This window comes from Petaurus breviceps, unplaced genomic scaffold, assembly GCF_028583685.1.
Source record: "Petaurus breviceps papuanus isolate PSGF00001 unplaced genomic scaffold, PetGlider_PUasm1.0 84, whole genome shotgun sequence".
NCBI classification, from domain to species: domain Eukaryota; kingdom Metazoa; phylum Chordata; class Mammalia; order Diprotodontia; family Petauridae; genus Petaurus; species Petaurus breviceps.
Window position 1 is genome coordinate 3568995 of NW_027186645.1, and position 13123 is coordinate 3582117.

Genomic DNA, 13123 nt, shown 5'->3' on the forward strand with positions numbered 1-13123 from the left:
TCTCTCTCTCTCTCTCTCTCTCTCTCTCTCTCTCTCTCTCTCTCTCTGTTTTCTTCCATGAAATGACTAATATGGAAATGTTTTACCTCATTACACATGTATAATCTATATCAGATTGTTTACTGCCTCAAGGAGAGGGAAAGGGAGGAATAGAATTTGGAACTCAAAACTTAATACAGCAAATGTTAAAAATTGTTTTTACATGTAGTTTAATTTTACATGCTATTTTTTTTTAAAGATTCAGCAGTGTGACATAGCAGGTACTGAGCTAACAAGAACTTTGGAAGCATCAAGAGAAGTCTACTGTCTAGAAAAAGGGAGATAATGCATTTGCTGCATTTCATTTGTACTTTTCAGACCACATTTTGAGAATTATACACAGTTCTAGGTACCACAATTTTAATATGGTATTAACAAACTAGAGGAGTTCAGAGGATAATCCATACATAGTAACTTTATGATAGATTTACTATAGACACTAGCACCCCCATTTTACAGATGAGGAGACTGAAGTCCAGAAAGGATAAGAGATTTGCCCAGGATCATTTAACTAGTAAGTGGTAAAGGCATAATTTCAACTTTGTTTTGCCTTACACCAAGTCTAATACTCCATTCCTTATACCACACTGACATCCAACACAAAAATTCTAGTGATAATAATAACTGACATTTATGTAGCACTATTAAGATTCACAAAGCACTTTATATATTTTAGTCCATTTGATCCTCATAATAATACTGTGAGATAAATACTAGCAGCATTATCATCTACATTTTATAGATGTAGCTATATGCCAAATGGAAGACATTTGACAGTTTTTTTTAAATATCATTTCCAGTAAAGAAATAAAGGTCTATCTTTTTAATCTCACTATTTTTTTCCAGTGATGTTGGGTGAATGTGAGTCATACAATACACAGTCTTCAAAGAATAAAATCTACAAATTACCCAAAGGGCAGTGGAGATTCATATGGAAAGTATGAACAGACTTCATTATATTACCAAGAAATATTACACATACAGGATTTATCAAGAGGATTATGACCAGAAAAGCACACAAGTCAGTCGTGTAGTGAGAATGAAAGGAAATCCACCTATAACATATATGGTATCCTATTATCTCTGCAAGGCAAGAGATTAGAGCAATGCCCCAAAACATGCTAGATGAACTTACCTCAATAGATTTATGGGAAGACATAAATACAATGAGAAGGTATGGATTCTTTACAATCTGAATTGCTAGAGGGAGTATTGATGTCATTAAGAATACAAACCCATTGAATTTGTTCTATTAAAAAAAACTTTCAGATGTCATAGCGGTTTTTTTTTTCCTGAAAGCTATTTTGAGGTCATTCATAATGTCACTAGATTTTCTTTCATACCAGGAAATTTTATTTCATATAAATAGAAAAAAAGTAAGATGAAGCCATGTAATACTAATTATTTGCATGCAACTCTACTTGGAAGACCTAACCATTGTAGACTTGACTATAAAGTATGCTATTGCAAGAGTCAGTGGATTAGGACTGTGCAAAAAGCCTGGAATCATATCTCCCCATTAATTATTTTCAATTCTCATTAAAAACTTTTCCTATTGAGAAATAGCATTTGGAATTCTAGTTTTGAAAAGATGTTTGATCTGCTTCAATTCCCCAACTTGCCTGATTAATAAGTTATAGTTCTCAAGAGTTCCAGACCTGGGAAAGGTGCCACACAGGATCTAAGTGATGACTTGGGCACTATGTACTAAGATCCTCTTACTTCTATGGAAAGGTTGCTTGGTCAGCTATTACTAACACACTTTCCCCCCCTTTTTGAAAAGCCATACCATTTTTCTTCCCTGGTAATTAATTCCAGATAGTTCCTTAGCTTTAAAAAAAATGAATGTTAAACTACCTTCTAATCAATGACTCATTTCTATAATAGTCAAAGTTGCACAAAGCCCTTTCCCCAGAACAGACAGTACCAAGGCAGAGAATATGAAATAAAGAGGTAGCAATTTTCTGGTAATGTTGAATTAAGTTGATAGCTTTCTGGGGAAAAAATTCCCATCAATTGTGCAATTTGGCTACCTACAAAGAGGTTTCAAATTTGCTAGATAATTACCAACTAACTCTATTTCATTTTTCCTGATATAAATTTTATTACAGCATGCCAGATAATGTCAATACTCAGATACTCAGAAAAAAAAAATGAGAAAGACATTCTTGATGTTCTTTGGCTTATTTTAGCATCCATTACAAATTAGAATTTGATGAAGATTAACTAGGGATAGAGCAAAGTCTATTGTTTGTTAAGTATAAAAAACTTTGTGCTAAGCAAAATGCAACCTTAAAGGTTCCTATGGTGTCTCCCATGAATTCATTAGGATTATTTAGAATTTTTAACAGAAGTCTCTGTAGTGATAATCTGCTGAATACTAATATTAAGCAAGTTATCAAACAGAGAGACATGCATCTTGTACAGATGCCACAGAGAGACAGTGAGCTATAATAGCTGGACAACAAAAGGGTCCAGAATCAAAAAGGAGGAAACAGGGATGGACTGCTTTTAGGAAACTGCAGTATTTTAATGATGCCATACAAGCCACACAAAGGACCATGATCTTTTAGATCCCTTGTAGAACTATATCTATGGCTTTAAAATATAATGGATTTTTTTACACCAATATTCTTCCAATTATGGCATAATTCAATCAATCATGGAACAATTCAATCTCAGAAGAACAGCAATTTCAAATGGCCTAAAGGTCAATGAGAAGATGTATGGGTAGTACACATAGAAGACATCATCAAGGGCATGTGTAACCAAAAAAGGAGGTGGATCAGTTATATAATGAGGGTGAGGTACAGCAACTCTATGGGATACATGAAAAGCAGTGAGTAGAGGAAAATTTATCTCTCTAAATGCTTACATCAATAAAATAGGGAAATAGTAGATTAATGAATTGGGTATGCAATTAAAAAACTAGACAAAGAACAAATCAAAAATCCTCAATTAAACACTAACTTGGAAATCCTAAAGATTAAAGGTGAGATTAATAAAGTTGAGAGTGAAAAATAGCATTGAATTTTAACTAAAACCAGGAGTTGGTTTTATGAAAAAGAAAATAGAGAAACAATTGGTTAATTTCATTTTTAAAAGAGAGAGGAAAACCAAATCCCTAGTATCAAAAATGAAAAAGGTGAATATACCACTAATGAAGATGAAATTAAAAGAATTATAAGGAGTTTATTTTGTCCAATTATATGCCAATAAGTTTAACAATTTAAGTGAAATGGAAGAATATTCACAAAAATATAAATTGTCTAAATTAGCAGAAGAAATAGAATATCTAAATAAATATCTACTTTAGAAAAAGAAATTAATAATATTAACATAATATTTTAATAAATAAATAAAAATAATATTAAAAATAAATGAGCTTCCTATGAGGTACAACAACTATACAGTTTGTATTTCAATAAATGTACATGGGAAATATTAAAACATTTTTATCATAATTTTAAGAGAAAAACCTCCAGCATGTGGGGTAGATTCTCTATGGGGATTTTATAAAACTACAGGACCAAGAATTCCAAAGAACGAAAAGGCAGTTTAGTGGGGTGGAAAAGTCCTGCTTAATATAAGCATGAAAATCACTTAATTTCTCTGGGGCCTAAATGAGGATGCTGAGTGTCTCTTCTAGCTCTATATCTATAATCTTATAATCCTAAAGCATGGGCATGTTCTGACCTTTGTCAGATATGATCTCCCTTAATTGAAGGGAGCACACACAACGAAAAGAACATAGAACCATTGAATTATTAAAAAGTATATAGCTGGGGCGGCCAGGTAGCACAGTGAGTAAGAGCACCGGCTCCAGTGTCGGGATGACCTGGGGATCAAATCCTGGGCTCAGATGCTTAGCACCCATCCAGAAACACCTGGCCATGTAACCTTGAGCAAGTTACTAAACCCCAATTGCTTAGGGGCAGCCAGGTGGCTCAGCAAGTAAGAGCACTAGCTCTAGTGTCGGGATGACCTGGGGATCAAATCTGGGCTCAGATACTCAGCACCACACCCAGAAATAACTGGCCATGTAACCTTGAACAAGTTACTTAATCCCAATTGCTCTATACACACACACACACACACACACACACACACACACACATATATATATATATATATATATATAACTAAATTATAATTAAACTATGCAAGGTTTTTCCTTGTGAAAGAGGTTGCCAAAATGGTAATGGGAATGTATCAGAATGGAATTTTGCAATTAATCTGGTATAACAAAAATTGGTTGGGGGTGGTAGACCTGTGATTTCACTGGTATAGAGACTATTGCTAAGGAAACGCCCTCTACCAATGCAGATGGTCAGTTGCTCTGTAATTTCTCTCTTAGAGAGTTGTTTGAGAAAATGAGAGGTTAAATAATTTGGAGGGCACTAACTAGTGTGATGGGGGTAAAATCCTAACCCCTCTCCCATACAAATTAGGCTAGCTTCTTTATAAAAGATATTGAAATCATCCTTGACACTTGATTGGCTCAGGGGAGGACAGTTTTTGGTTGTCTAAGTACAAAATAGTCACCAGAAACTCCAAATGCCCTCTGATACTTTGCTAATGGATCAAAATGGGCAACTTAAGCAAAGGAGCTTCATGCAGCTTAATCAACACTGATTAAGGACACTCAAGGTGTACCTAATGACCATCCCTGTTGAATATCCTTCTGCTAATGGCTAAGTAGATTTCCTTCTGTTAACTACTGAATGCCTAAAAGCATATAATTTTGTTCCAGTATCAAACTTAAGCTACCAGGTTACTAGCCTGAATCTGACCTAGTCCACAACAGCCAGTATGTATCAGAAGCAGGACTTGACCCCTGATCTTCCTGATCCTGAGGTCATCTAACTTTCCAGTACATCACAGACTGTACAGTACATGTGGCTTCCACCAACCTTAAAGTACATATGTATCCAAATGATCAATTTATTCTTAGTGAAAAGAAACTTATATGTGTATATATGTATGTATGTGTATATATCTATCTATATATTTTAGCCTCTGAAAAAGACAGCTGCTTCATATCTCTTTTCCAGTTTGTGAGTGTTCAAATATTCCCTACATCCAAGAGTTAAGGCAATATCTACTTCAGTGAAATGTTAATGCCTGAAAGTGCTGTGCCTAAAGAGGGCTTTATTACACTTCAGAAGGAAATCACTAGATAAGAGTGTATTCTTACAGCCTTACTTGCATTAATGACATGGAAGATAGTACCTCAATTGAGGCTTGAAAAGTTGCATTTCAAATGCAAGGCAAGATATTTCAGACAATGACCCTATGGTAGCTTCAAGAAGAAAGTTAGGAGTTAACTGCAAATGCAATAAAATTCGATAGGAGTGCTTAAGGAAATGGTGCATAAGTGAAAAGAATTAAACTTGAAGGCTGAGTAATGAAAGTCTTCCTTTAAAAAGAATACATTTAGTGAATGTGCATGTATTAATTGCTGTTCCTCCAATCACATTCAGGCTTTGAAAAAGATAAGGGGGAAAAATGGTGCATATTGGTGTAGCAGTGTAGCAGTGATATTTTAATTGCAGAATCCAATTACCCTTAATGCGCTTCCGGCAAACATTGGACCCAGTCTATTCTGTATTATGAAGAGAAGCTTTCAAGTTGACCCATTTGCTGATCTGATGGATTAGTCTCATGCAAGAAACTGAAAGTCCTTAAGGGGAAGAATAGTTACAGATGCCCACTTGTGTCCAAAGGTGACCTGTGGTGACTGGGGATGTCCACTCTTGACAGATAGCGTAAATCCTCAGGATAGGTCAGATGTAAGAGGTGGAATATGATGGGAAATGAGGATTTTTTTTAAAGCTACCACTAAAAAAGTGCTGTGGAAGGGGTAGGTCAAGGAGAAAAGGCATTAGCAACATGAATCATGTCCACCTCCTCAGTACTTTCCAGATTCAATATTCAACAAGTCAGCTCTTTCAACAAACATTTGTTAAGTACTGGCAATTTGGTATTCACACTAATGGGAACCTAGCTGTTCTTTGTTCAATAAAACTCACATTTATAGACTGCTTTAAGGTTTGAAAATCTGTGAGATAGGTGAACAGGAAACTAGGCAAGGTTAAATGAATTGCCTGTGGTCTCTCAGATATTAAATGTAGGAGCCTTGATTTGCACTCAGGGTCCCTGATACTAAGTTTAGCTGTCTTTCAATTTAATTTGGTTCAACAAACATTTATTAAATACCTACTACATATGAGGCACCACTTTAAGTCCTAAGGATATGAAGAAGATAAAATCAATAGATTTGCTGTTCCCCAGGGCTTGCTTACATTCTTTTGAAGCATGAACTTATAGGAACATGTATTCCTATAAGTAAATACAAGGTAATTTGAAGAGAGGGAGAGCAGTAACAACTTGGAGACATGGAAAGTTTCATAGAAGAGATTAACAAGTGCTCCATGGTCTCCAAGGCACTGGGCTTGGTATCTTTGCTCCCTCTGGTCTCTCACCCTCTTTCCTATTCTTCCCTCTACCCAGAATGTTCTTGTATTTGACTTTGAAGCTACTGGCTTAAAGCTGTCTACTGCCAGCACATTCCTTCTAGAGGGCTAAGTCCAAAATGGTTTAATCATTTAAACAAATACCAAACATATGGTTCTCACTCCATTTCATGATAGTTCAGACAATCAGAAAAGGATGGTGGGGGAAGGAATTGTCCTTGGATAAATTACACAGTATCCTTGACAACCTTTGCCTCATTATAGGACTTTCCAAACCAGAAAAAATTATAAATTTGGGAGTAATTTTAAGGATGAAAAACTATGGGCTAAATAAAATAGTTATGTTGCAGCAGCTTAGTCACAGAGAGCTCAATTGTTTTGAATTTTGCTTTGGGAAATTCTGAAGCATTTGTAACTGAAAATTATAAACATCATGAAAATATTTAAGGGTATTTCTTAAGGAAGAGTTGACTAACCCAAATGATACATTAAAAAGTATAGACTCATTTCCATTTTTCTCATACAGGCATCTTAAGGGTATCATCATGATGCCTGTGACAGAGTCAATAAAGAAGGCGAATTAAAAAGCTCAGTACTTCATGTCAAATGAGCAGAGAGATGTCAAAGGAAAGTGCCAACAAGATCCTGTCTGTCTAATCAAAGAGGAGCATCAGTGAAAGTTTACACTATACCCTGCACATACAGAGGATTGTATTACAACTTCCTTCCAACAATAGGAATGTTTGCAACAGTGAAGGGAGAATTCATTCTTGGCTAGAATTTCATTTTAAGGTAACATGAAAAATATGCCAGTGACTAAAAAGGAAAAAAAAAATATTCACTCAGAATTAATGAGTGAATACAGTTAAAATAACATTTTGAAAATGATGCACAACTATAGTAAATGTGAATATTGACTTTTTATGGTCAGCAACTCAAAATACTTAAACTAAATCTGCCCAAACATCAAATCTAAGCCTCATTTTGTGTACTTAACATCACCATAGCCCCACTAACTAGAATGGCTCTTTAAATCACCGAATCAATGAACAGGGGATGTCAAATTTCAGACAAACCTTTAGAACTGTGAATGTAATTTCCAGTTGGGGCTCAACTTTAAGCAAATCATTAAAATAAATCATTAAGCTGCATCTGATATGAAGGCAATGACATTAATATCAATCAGCAAAGTGAAACATCAAAAACCTCTCCCCCCCCTTGGCAACACCACAGATATTACCTTACAAATGCAGTGGCACATTGCTCCTTGCCTTCTCCTTCCAGGAACAAGTAGAAAACTTAAATGGAACTGCCATCACAGTGCATTTCTGCAGACTAAAGCATAGGCAATTGAATCCTGCTGTGACTGGTGTGTGTGCAGGAACATGTTAAAAGGACACTATTCTCAACAGCCAATCAAATTCCGTTCGGACCTCCCAAGCTTCCCAGTGTGATCAGCTAGGCTTTGTGGCAATACAATAGGGGTTAAACATTTCTCTGTATCCATTTAGACTCAGGCAAAATCTGTTTAGTTGCTTAAAACTGTTTAGTGAAATAGCAAAATGTGTTAGGGCTTACAATCAATATTGCTTTAAGAAAGTAATTGGCATTTTCTCTTTCTTTAAAAAAAATTAATGTAGTTTGAGTTTCTTATTTTCCTTTATCTCCACCACTTTTAGTGTGAGAATGAGTTAAGTAAAAAGCCCATCTATTTCTGCTTTCACTACTTTCTTTTCTTTATTGGGCAAAATAACTGTTTGAGACCCATTTATTTCTTTCAGCACATCAGTATATTTCAGGTGGAGCACAATATGTTATCTACAGAGTTACAGGACTCCTCAGTTTTCATTCATGAACACTGGGCAACCTTATCAAGTCTCCTTTTCATCTGAAATTCCAAAGTGGATTTTTAGCAGAATGACTGAAATTGGGGCTATCCTTACTTATATCTTTTACTCCATGATAATTACACATTCCTTGATTCTCTTTTTTCTTATTGGTCCTTTTTTTTTAAAACTATGCTAATGCCTTTATGTCTTTTATTCTGTTGGTGCAAGAGGTTTCAGACTTTAATTAAATATTATTCATGATAAACTGGAGATTCTGTGTGCAGTATTCAGTGTTGCAAAAGCCCTCAAATACATAGTCACTGATTTTTTTTTAATGTTTTCTAGGGGATTTTTTAGGAAAAATAGCTCATATTTATAGCTACAATTGACAAAGCACTTTACTGAACATAGTATAAAGTCCCTAAAATCAGATCAGCTCTGAGGGAAAATGGTAAATATCTTTAAAATGTACTTTGTACCATGTTAGATTTCTAGGCATGTCACTTTCTCTGAATCCTTGAAATGCTTACACAATTATGTACCTAGAGGCAGCATTAGGTACACAAGGCTGATTCTTTTTTCAAGCTCCTTAGTTCCCTGAAAAAATAAAACTAAGAGAGGGAGTGTTTTATGCCATTCACTAGACATTTTGAGTTTCCAAAGTATTAATTTACCATGATTCCTAACCTCAGTTTATCCATTTCATAAGAACAAACCCCAAAATCTGTTCTCCATTTATTACAGTGACTGCTATGAACAATAGGTGCATATACTTCTTTGAAACTCTTTTCAGCTCTTCTTAAGACCTGCTCAGAATAATGCTTTTCTTCACAAAAGCACAACCAATACGTAACATAATCTCCTTCAAAGCATATTGTCAGAGAGATCAGAAATGACCACATCCACATGACCTCTGAAACTCAACCAAGTAGAGATATCAGAGTATTCTAACCATGCTCCTCCACTACACATCTGTTTGTTTCATTAATACATTTCACTTAGAATTATTCTAATAGTCCTAAAATAAAAAAAATAGCTTGTCATTTGGTTTGATTTTTTTACTCCATTTTTTAAAAGGCATATCTCTTAAATGATCAAGTAATGAAAATGAATGGGTGGAAGTGAAGAGAAGCTTTCAAACTTTTTCCCCATTAAAAAACACATCTACTCTATATTCAGGTACTTTCCATGGTATCAACTGACAAAAAACTAAATAATCAAGCATATGTGTCTGATAAGAATAGAGCTATCCTAGCCCTTTCTACATGTAACATAGCTATCCTATCTGACTCTACATATAATATCCCATTATAATAGCTCGCTTTAAGATGAGCAAAGCATTTTAGTAAATTTATCCTCACCAACTCTCTGAGGTTGGTGCAATTATCACCTCCAATTTTATAGATCAATAAAATGAAGTTGATAGAAGCTAAATGACTTGCCCAGGGCACACAGCCAAAAATTGTCTGAGATAAGATTTGAACTTGGGTCTTGTGCCATCATATATGTAGTATAGCTAACCCCCTATACATGTTAAATTGCCCTATGCTACACATGTAACATAACTACACATTACATACTCAGTATGCCATGAATCATGGCTAAAACATGATCTGTATTTGGTATCACTTATGTATTTTCATATGTAAAATCAACCACTTTCTTATCCTTCACAGCCATTTTCTCTGGAATGAAATCTAAAAGTTCCAACACACAGTCCTATAGCAGTGTCAAATTTAACTATTTCTTCCTTTAAATGTGATGATGTAACAATCTCTGGCAAATGTGCTTTTCCCACAGGTGTAAGAATGGGTCACAGGCCATTCTGAAAGGAATTTGTGTTTTAAAGAGAAAAGTGCAAGGATGACTTAAATGTGTATTTTGAACTGGGATTTTACTGTGAACATTAAAACCTGAATGGAAGAAAGACAATTGTGATTCTGCAGCTTGATTGACCAAGCCTAATCAGAATTATTTCAGCACACTGCTTCACAACAGCCAAAGACCCATTAAACACTAAGTGCTTCTGGGGGCCCAATTCCTGCTCTGTCTCCTACTGTGACCTGTTACTTTTCCAACAGTAGCTACTCAGTGGGCTACTCAAAACATTTTTCTTAAATGGAGGCAGTGTGTTTAACAGGCACCTCAAAACCTGGGGGTAAAATCTGTCACTTGACTGCAAGTATGGAAGCTGTCATAATAAAACACATTTATTGCAACTGCCATTCAGGAGGCAGTCCCTTTGAACTAGTTCTTTTTACCTTGAAATATATTTTCATTAAGAAAAAAAAAGTTTCAATCCTGACAGCAAAAGCAGTCAGGACAACAAGGGAAATTCAACATCCATGAAAATGTTAATTGGATATACTTTTGAAGCCATAAGAATATTACCTAAATGGCATTGCTTTATAAATCTTTATTAAGTTTTTAGAAAATGCCTTATCACTAATAGTGTCATTTTGAGGCCTTATTACATAATCATAAGAAAGGAGGGATAAAGTTTACATTAAGCATCTACTTATTCGAAGGTGTTTTACAAATATTATCTCATCTGATTCTCACAAGAACCCTGTGGAATAGGTACTATTATTACCTATATTTTATATTTGGGGAAGTTGAGGCAGACAGGGTAAGTGACTTGTCAAGGGTTACACAACTAGTAAGTGTCTGAGACCAAATATAAACTCATCTTCCTCATTCCAGTTCTAGCATTCTATCCATTCTTTCCTAGCTGTTTCCATCAAAATACTTACTTTTGAAAAAAAATTTAAATTATAATTTTTTGAAGATACTATATATATTTGGCATAAAATCTGATTTCATTCACAACTTTATGTAGTATGCAATAGAAATTTTGTATAATAGCGTACTTAGTGTGCTTTAAGAAACATAGCTCTTTTGGACCATAAATTACAGATGAGAAGTTATTCTGAATTTGAAAAGAAAGCTTCCCCACCTGGAGTTTTCTACAACAGAGGTATCAAACTCCCAACCAATAGCTGTCAAGCAGCTTAGGAAAACTCCCAGTGTAGCATAAACCAGGTTGCAATGTAAATGGGAAATATATAACAAAATAACTAAAAATATACCACCATAGATAATGTTAATTTGTGGTTTTCTACATTACTATACACCTGTAGCTATCCATTTCTATTTGACACCATTGCTTTATGCTGATGAAATCAAGGTCAGAAACATATAGACTATATCAGATACATGCTTCTCTTCTAAATGTAATAAAAAGCCAAATTGCTGTTGGGCTTTTTGTTTGTTGATTTCAACCTGTGTTTTCATTGGGATAAAGAGGTATTGATGAAGAAACTGCCATTCCAAGGTGACACCTTCTTTGCAATTTATAGTCTTGGATAGTAACCTGGGGCCATGTAGAAACAACCATACTAGCATACCCAGGGTGGCTGCTAGCATAGGTTCTTAGATCTGCTTTAAGAGGAAAGATAGGGGAGGCTAACTGGTGACGGGACGTGAATAGAGCATGGGCCCTAGAGTCAGGAGGACCTGAGCTCAAATCCGGCCTCAGACACTTAAAACTTACTAGCCGTGTGACCATGGGCAAGTCACTTAACTCCAGTTGTCCTGTAGTCTCCCCTCCAAAAGAAAAAAAGAGGAAAGACAGCTGTTTGAGGCGTCAGCAATCTTTTTAAAATTACATTTATTAGTTCAGGGGAAAAATCAGCACCCTGAACTTCAGAGAAATTCTAAACAAAGAAAATAGAGAAAATACAAGCAGAGAAATAAAGATCAACAAACAGGGCTTTTAACAGTTTGGGAAATTAGCACAGATCAATAGATAGATCCAACTGTCTGACCAAGGTAATACATACATAGAGAGAAAAGCACCAACCTCTGGGTTTTTCAAAGCTGGAGGTCTCCTTAATGGCTACTCAGAGTGTCCTCTGGACAAATCACAAGATCACTCTACCAATGAGTGAGCCCCAAAGCAAAATGCCAACCTCAGAGTATATATACCTTTCTTCAGGGTCAGAGGGCATCACAACTTTCCTGGTTCACTGCCTAATTACAAAGTAACAAAAGGTGTAGACCTTTCTGAAAAACAAGCCTCTCCTAATCAAGGTGAGGCCTATTAATGGGTAGGAAGACATTATATCCTTTAACATTACAAGGCACTGAGAGATTAAGTGATTTATTCAAAGCCAGTAAGGATCAGAATCAGGATCTGAACCCAGTTCTAACCACCATGTCAATTTGAGTCTCACATTATTATTAAATTAGAATCTATGAAAACTATGCAATACATCTTCAGCTTTCCTGGTATTTCTGGTTCTTGAGTAGATAACAAAAAGCCAACAATTCTTCCAAAGACATTTCTAAACTCCATATTGTAAATCTTGTAACAACATTTTCATCCTTGTTATTTGCACAGGTTTCATAACCTCTGCTGTTTCTCTTAACGGGATATTCTACAGTTGTGATGATGAATGTTTTCCTTTTGAATTCTTTCATGGGGGAAAAAGAGAATGACAATCTATTGGTTGAATGTGAAATCTTTCGCTTTGCTAAATATAACCATGAACTGCGTGGAAAAACTGAATGTATCACAAGGCTTTTATCCCCTCCCTCCCAGAAATAATATAATTTAGCCAGAAGTTCAGAGGCATAAAAATGTATCTTTCTTTAAGCTATTGCTCTGCATGGCTGAGACAAGTTAAGTACCATGTAATTTGGCGGCAAGTGCTACAGTAGTAATCTATTTCTGTAAATACAGGATAGCAGGCGCAGAAACCCTGCAGATGCTTTGAT

At 35.4% G+C, this 13123-nt stretch overlaps 1 protein-coding gene across 9 annotated transcripts in view; it reads right to left on the reverse strand.

The window, feature by feature from the left end:
* The window catches only part of NRCAM (neuronal cell adhesion molecule), a 319224-nt gene that overhangs the window by 184280 nt on the left and 121821 nt on the right, over nucleotides 1–13123 (reverse strand). The window contains exon 1 of one of the 9 annotated variants that reach the window (XM_069107013.1): nucleotides 7756–7891. The exons of the other annotated variants lie outside the window; for them this stretch is intronic. The gene's annotated coding sequence lies outside the window, so the exon portion shown is untranslated. Of the gene's footprint in view, nucleotides 1–7755; nucleotides 7892–13123 lie in introns of those variants that run through there. 9 annotated transcript variants of the gene reach the window in all.